The sequence below is a fragment of the Centruroides vittatus genome, unplaced genomic scaffold, assembly GCF_030686945.1.
Source record: "Centruroides vittatus isolate TY-2023 unplaced genomic scaffold, ASM3068694v2 contig_875, whole genome shotgun sequence".
Taxonomy (NCBI): domain Eukaryota; kingdom Metazoa; phylum Arthropoda; class Arachnida; order Scorpiones; family Buthidae; genus Centruroides; species Centruroides vittatus.
This window is the reverse complement of record NW_027122567.1, coordinates 2,455,419-2,461,821: the sequence shown is the minus strand read 5'-3', so window position 1 is coordinate 2,461,821 and position 6,403 is coordinate 2,455,419. Positions and strand designations below refer to the sequence as shown.

The following is a 6,403-nucleotide window of genomic DNA, read 5'->3' as shown; positions in this document are numbered from 1 at the left end:
ATTGCTTTCCTTTCCTTTTAGCTCTATCGTGGGACCAAAGAAAGTTTTCAGAGCCAGCAGCCCTTCGAATGCCATGTTAAATGTCATGTTAAATATTCATTTATTCTTTACATTAGTCTTTTATATTAATTTCTTGTTATTTTTAGTATTACAACACTATATTCATTCTCTATAAAATGTATTTTTGATATGTATGTTGAAGTGTCTAAACGAATTAATTGAATTTAAATTGATTCATATGGAAATAATTGCCTCGGTTTTGGTCGGTTTCGGATTTCGCCTAGTGTTTTCGGACGGATTATCGACGAAAACCGAGGTATCACTGTATTAGTAGGATATTGCTTGTGGATTGATCGTGCTGTTAACAGTGAAACGTTGAATACATTTGTTAGTCTTCTCTTCAACACTTCTGAAATTCAAAAGTCCATCAAATGTAGAATGCAATGCGCTGGCCATCTGAAATTTTTAAAATATTTTTAATCACTAAATAGTTGTAAATAAACATTTCAACTATAATTACCTTGATAGGAAACTTTTTGTTGACGTATATAAATCCGCACATTGACAATCTTAAAGCAATTTTTCCAAATCTTTTCATAAAGTTTAAAATCTTTTGTGGATCGGAAGTTTGACAGTTTATTAATATTTAACAATTCCAGTTTATTTAAAAGCAAAATTAAACTTACCTTCAACTTTTTTTCAAGTTTAAGTTTACATTCCGCAAACTTTCTAATGTCTTGAAATGTGTTTTCCGTCTACACGCAAAAATATTTTACTTTATTATAACATTACCAAATTTTAAAGGTATTTAATAGAACTTACCACTGCGACACCAGAAGAAAACATAAAAGCAACGATAACGCAACCAATGCTAAAACCTACAGATATTAAAAATGCAAGGTATTTCATATACATATCCATTTCTACAAACAGTAATGAGTAGTAGCAAAGACTCGTTTCAAGCAAGAGAAAAAAATAAGCAATCGTCATTGGAACATTTAGAACAGAGTTAGCGGTTTCCTTGATTGTCCAAAGATCTGCGTGTTGAGTCATCAGCATTTCTAATTTAAATTCGATACGCGAATCGTTAGGACGAAGAAAAAAAAACTTTTTCCTTAATCTGAGATACTCTCCTCTCAAGATCGAATGAAGAAATATCACAATTAACAGGAAATGAAAGCCTATTCCAAGAGTGTACATTACAAATACACCAGACGAAATTGTACAGAATAATCCTTGATATGGAATCCGTGAGTTTCTTTCGTAACTACTATAAAAGACCAACATATTTGTAAATTGAAACAAAATGAAGATACCGAATATCAATGATAAGAAAAAGAGCCAGATTTTACGAAATTTAACGGAAAGGTTAACTTCTTCCGAATGAGTCAGATTTCTTAATTTTAAGACTGGATTCATCTTAGATCTTTTTATCCAACTGAAAAAAAATGAAATAATAAATGCCAAAGTAGCCCATCCGAATTTCAGAAAAATGACATCTTGACCGAATAACGAAAAAACTCCCTCGCACGGAATATAATTTTTAATATTGGTGATCATCATTGAAGTTAATATAAAAAATACGAACCATATATATAATTCGATAGACGGAAAATATATCTTTGTTAGAAATGTGTGAAAACTAACATAAGATTTACAATCGTTACAATGACAAGGATCGAGAGGATCTATACCCCATATTAAGGAAGTGGAAAAATAATCTGTTAAAAAACATCTCAGACAAATACCCGTATTCGAAAGATCGAGCGATTGTACTTGAATTGTCGTCTCCATCTTCCTGCATTAGAATTCAGAACTTCAGAAATTCTTGAAAATCTGTAAATAGAATAATGATTTATTGATTATATATTAGCAGTTGAGCCCGGCATTGCTCGGGCAAAAAATAACATCAAACATTAAGATTTTTAGATTCTTTCGTACTTTTCTACAGTTATATTAATATAATTTAATTAATAAAAATTAAATATAGATTTAACTCTTTGTTATATAAATCAAATATTATAGTACTTGATTTATATAATGACGAATTTTATTTTAGGTAAGGGTTTAAAACGTTAAGTTTCTAATGTTACCATTTTAAAAATTCTTTAAACTACTGTATGTAGAGGAATAAAGAATTTTGAAAATGGATTAATTTGTTCACTTGGTATGATAAACTTTTACCTATGATAACCTTCATACTCGTAGTTTTATAAATCAAATACTATTTTATAACAAATATTAAAACGAAAACCATATAAAGAGTTTGGTCTTTTAGCCTATCATTGTACCTTTATCGAGATACTCGGATGGTACGAAATAATATAATTTTATTGATCATGTAGACACCAATTGAAAATGATATTTAAAATTTTTAAGATATAATATTTTTTTCCTAATGTTAACTCTAAAAAACTGTGCAATTCACAGCCGAATGTCAAATGGTAATATGCTAATCAATCAAACTTCGCACAAAACGGAACAAATATTCGATCTCGGCAACCTCGAAAACTACATAAAACATATTATGCTGGCCGGTAACTTCGTATTATGTAATTTTTCTATTCGAATGCCATCACACTGCTTGGCATGACAGGAAAAATGGAGTGTTGCGGAAAGGGGTCAAAGGAATTCGACTAAAGTAGTCGTTGACCTCCCGGAAAGAAGATGGTCAACGATTACAAATTAATACTGATTTATATTAAATTTAAAAAGAGCTTCGTGTTAGACAGGTTGTGATGGCCCCGCACGTGATCGAAATTGATAACCTTAACGTCTGTAAGACTTCATATGAAACTTGTTTAAATAAAAATAATCTTGAACAAATGTGAGAGTACTTGTTTTTATGTGATAATAGTGTTTATATTTTTGCAACAGACTGTATAAACTACGTCAGAAGTATGTTCTTGTGAATATTGCGTTTATAGAAAAATTATTGGGCTGCAATTTGAAAAAACTGTAGACCTATAAATTTCTACTGTTTGTGTGTCCTTCCTTAATCTCGATAAGAAATTAGATGAAAATCGTGACTAAATGTAGAAATCTCACGGGCTTGAGGCCCAGATTACCTGATTAGGAACCACAAGTTTGGAATGGATGTCGCGTTACTACGATTCAAATGTTTTCCAACCGAGTTAGATAAATAACCGACATGACTCTAATCCTAACAGGAAAAGTATGATGTACAAGCTCAAGACCATCACTGAAAGAAGTTTGACGAAAAATTGCAGTTTTGCATTATGACGGTGTCACAATATATATTCGCTCGTTAGAATTAGTTTGAATTATTTCATTACGGTAACGTGACACGTGAGCGATCTGTCAAGGGGAATGAATCTGGGAAAGACTTTTATGCAAACTTGGGCCCTATTCAATTGTTACTAACGTGAAGAAAACCCGGAAAACTGCACTTGGCCAGCCTGTCGGCCATGCCAGAACCCACGACAAACTAACTACTGGAGATCGGTAGTTTTATCTATTCCACTACTGGAGAGCACTTATTAAAAAAGTATCGTTCAGAAATGAAAAAAGTGGCAAGTGATATGTGCTACTGCCGCAGTAATTAATTCAATGAAATATATATTTTTTTTGTACGAATTATATTTAGTTTATTATTTTGTTTAAATTTTTGCCAATAGATAGCGCTACATGTAACTCAAAAAAAAATCGAATGTAAATAAAAATGAATTGATTTATAGAAATGTAATCGATATTTTGGAGTAGAATTTATGGCATTATATACGTTAGCGGTATGTAAACGTAACTACCGAGTTTCGTAGCAATTAGTCGAACAGCCTAGGCGTGTATAGCAAACAAACATCAAAACAAACATCCTTTTTTATATATATAGATAATATATATATAGTCAATTTTATAAATCAATCAATTATTAATATAATCATTTACGTCATCTATTGATTACATACAGTAAAACCGGGGCTTTTAGATAGCTTCGAGTTAAGGCAGTTCAACTTAGGGAGGTTATTGTTAAAGGAAAATATTTAATTTTTTGTTATGTCGGGTTCCATCACCAGGATGCGCCATTGTAGTCTGCATACTGGCAATACTGACACGTGTTTCTCACTCCTTTTCTCTCTTTGTCTTCCAGTTTGGAGTGTCTTTTATCAGGTTATGGGCCCAGGCCACGTCAGAACAAGTCATTTTTAATTGAAGAATTAAGTATCTGAACTTTATTGATCAAGCCGTCTTACTGAAAATGGAATCTGTAAGTAATAATTTTACTATTGCTAAACTGAACGGTGCTGAAAACTGGAACTTATGGAAGTTTAGAGTAGAAGTTCACATGCGGTCCAAAGGATGGATAGACGTGTTGCGTGAAACACCGACAGACAAAGAAAGATTGAGACTAGACGAAAGAGTGCAAGATGTTATTGTATCTCTTGTAGAAGACAGAGTTTTGTTTCATCTAATAAGTTGTAAAACAGCATCTGAAATGTGGAAGAAATTGACTAGTCTATTTGAACCCAAATCATCTATCAGAAAGTATCTTTTACAAAAGGAATTCTCTGACTACGAATTTCAAGCCAAAGGACTAGGAACGCATATCTCTGATTTAGAGAATATTGTAGCAAAATTGAAGGCGCAAGATGATGAGATCTCTGAAACCATGCTTATGACTAAAATAATTTCTTCCCTGCCACCTGAATATGCACACTTTGTAACTGCCTGGGAATCTGTCGTTGAAAAAGAACGTACTTTGCACAATCTAACATCCAGACTGCTTCTTGAAGAGAGTAGACTCACAGAGAATAACTCCAACAAAGAAAAACTGGACAATGTTGCACTTCCATCTCATAAAATCTACAATACCAAAGCCAGGTCGAGCAATAAGAGATTTCCATGCCATTTTTGTGATAAAATTGGTCATTTCATAGCTCAGTGTCCAGCTAGACTACAAAAAGAAAAAGAAAAGAGGACAACAAGAAAGAATGATAGAAGGAAAGCAGCATTCATCGGTGTGAATATGGCGGAGGTAGCACCAAGTGAAAACTCGTGGATTGCAGACAGTGGAGCCAGCGATCACATGTGCGCAAAAAAAGAATGGTTCCTTAGTTATTCAGAATTTGATAAACCAAAGTTGATAAAGATTGGTGACGGATCATATCTTAAAGCTTATGGATCAGGCAAAGTCGAACTTTTAGCTAACAATGGCAAATCAAACATTTTATCAAGTCTCAACAACGTCCTATACGTTCCAGATCTGAAGTTTAATCTATTCTCAATCAGCTCAGCATCAGACAGAGGCTTCAGTATGATTTACAACAAAAGAGGTTGTAGACTTGTTCGAGACAATGAAGTGTTTGCTATCGGAACAAAGAAAGAAAAGCTATACTATATGCATTTTGAAAAATACCTGAAAAACACAGCTTTCGTTGGAACACACAGGAAGAAGGAAAACATAAGAAAATTCCATGAACGATTAGCTCATCAAAACATTAAACGAGTTCGAGAAATTTTAAAGAAATGTGGAATAGAGTACGAAGATGACCCTGACTTCTTCTGTGAATCCTGTATGAAGGGAAAACAACATCGAATTCCCTTCAAGTTAAGTACTTCAAGAGCAAAAGCACCAGGTGAATTATTACACATCGATCTATGTGGACCTATGGAGGCAGAATCTGTAGGAGGAGCTCGCTATTTCCTGCTTGTAAAAGATGACCTAAGTCACTTCAGAATTGTATACTTCTTAAAAGGAAAGAATGAAGCCAAAGATAGAATCCGAAAATGCATCAAATACATCAAAAATAACTTAAACTACAAAGACAAGATAATAAGGACAGACAATGGTAAAGAAGAAGTTAACCGTTTAATCAAAGAAACCGAAGAAGAAGAAGGAATTGTTCATTAGTTATCCTGTAAATACTCACCACAACGAAACGGCAGAATAGAAAGAGAAATGCGAACAATCGTTGAAGCAGCTAGAACAATGATCCATGCAAGAGGATTATCAAGTCACTTTGGGCAGAAGCTGTAAACACAGCTGTACATGTTATAAATCTAACCGGAAGGAGTAGTGTTGAAGGAAAAACACCATATGAAGTATGGTATAACAAAAGTATAGATATAAGTCAATTACGTGTGTTTGGAGAGACTGCACATGTCCATGTACCTAAGGAAAAGCGTTTAAAGTGGGACGCTAAGAGTAAAAAAGGTTTGTTTGTGGGCTATGGATATAACACCAAAGGCTTCAGAATCTACTTTCCCGAAGATGATGATGTCCAGATCGTTCGTGATGTGGAATTTAATGATGAAAAACAAACTGGAAATTCACAGTCAGATAAAATACCAACTGAAGAGAGCGTAACTCTAGATCTTAATGAAGAAAACTCAATCTTTGTTAAAAGCGAAACTGAAGAAGAAGAATCTGAATCAGCTTTAGAAG

The 6,403-nt window shown here is 33.4% G+C and overlaps 1 long non-coding RNA gene across 1 annotated transcript; it reads right to left on the bottom strand.

Annotated features, from left to right (window-relative positions):
- Window positions 1-329: 329 nt before the first annotated feature.
- LOC136983050 (uncharacterized) lies at window positions 330-751 on the bottom strand. Its single transcript, XR_010881970.1, has 3 exons — window positions 687-751; window positions 521-610; window positions 330-456 (listed from the first exon to the last, which is right to left on the bottom strand). It is a non-coding gene; the product is annotated as an uncharacterized lncRNA (long non-coding RNA).
- Between the last annotated feature and the right edge of the window lie 5,652 nt (window positions 752-6,403).